At 52.5% G+C, this 427-nt stretch overlaps 2 pseudogenes; one reads left to right on the top strand and one right to left on the bottom strand.

Moving 5' to 3' along the window:
* The window catches only part of LOC119594358, a 3,142-nt pseudogene extending 2,940 nt beyond the window's left edge, over nucleotides 1-202 (top strand).
* Nucleotides 203-276: 74 nt separating this feature from the next.
* LOC119594357 overlaps nucleotides 277-427 on the bottom strand; it is a 5,381-nt pseudogene continuing 5,230 nt past the window's right edge.

Genomic DNA, 427 nt, shown 5'->3' with positions numbered 1-427 from the left:
TGTAAAGTGTATACTGTATCATATTAGAAAACTAGTAGCAGTGATGCCAGCTTTAAGGTCACAAGAAAGAATTCCTTTCCCTGCGTCATAGTGATTAGAAGACGCTCATGAGCATCTGTTGTCGTCTTTATTTACACAAAAGTACATCAAACACTGAAAAACCGTAACGCCTTGCATCGCAGCCGAGTATGGAGTGGCGTGAATATCACTACCGGCACCCGCCGCGGGCTGCTCTCCACCCCCCTCCGTCGCCGAGGAGGAAAACTTGGACGAAAATTAATTGAGAGCCTTCCCGCGGTGCCAGTGCCATGAGCTAGCAGGCCGCAAGACAGTGCCGTGTCCTAGGCATGATTCCATGGGCGATCCTGCCCGTCGGCGCCCACGGGACTCCCGTTTCGCGGCTTTAAAAGCGGGAAGAGGCGAACGC

This window comes from Penaeus monodon, chromosome 33 (genome assembly GCF_015228065.2).
Source record: "Penaeus monodon isolate SGIC_2016 chromosome 33, NSTDA_Pmon_1, whole genome shotgun sequence".
Taxonomy (NCBI): Eukaryota; Metazoa; Arthropoda; class Malacostraca; order Decapoda; family Penaeidae; genus Penaeus; species Penaeus monodon.
The sequence above is the reverse complement of the archived record's forward strand: the minus strand, read 5'-3'. Positions and strand labels throughout refer to the sequence as shown.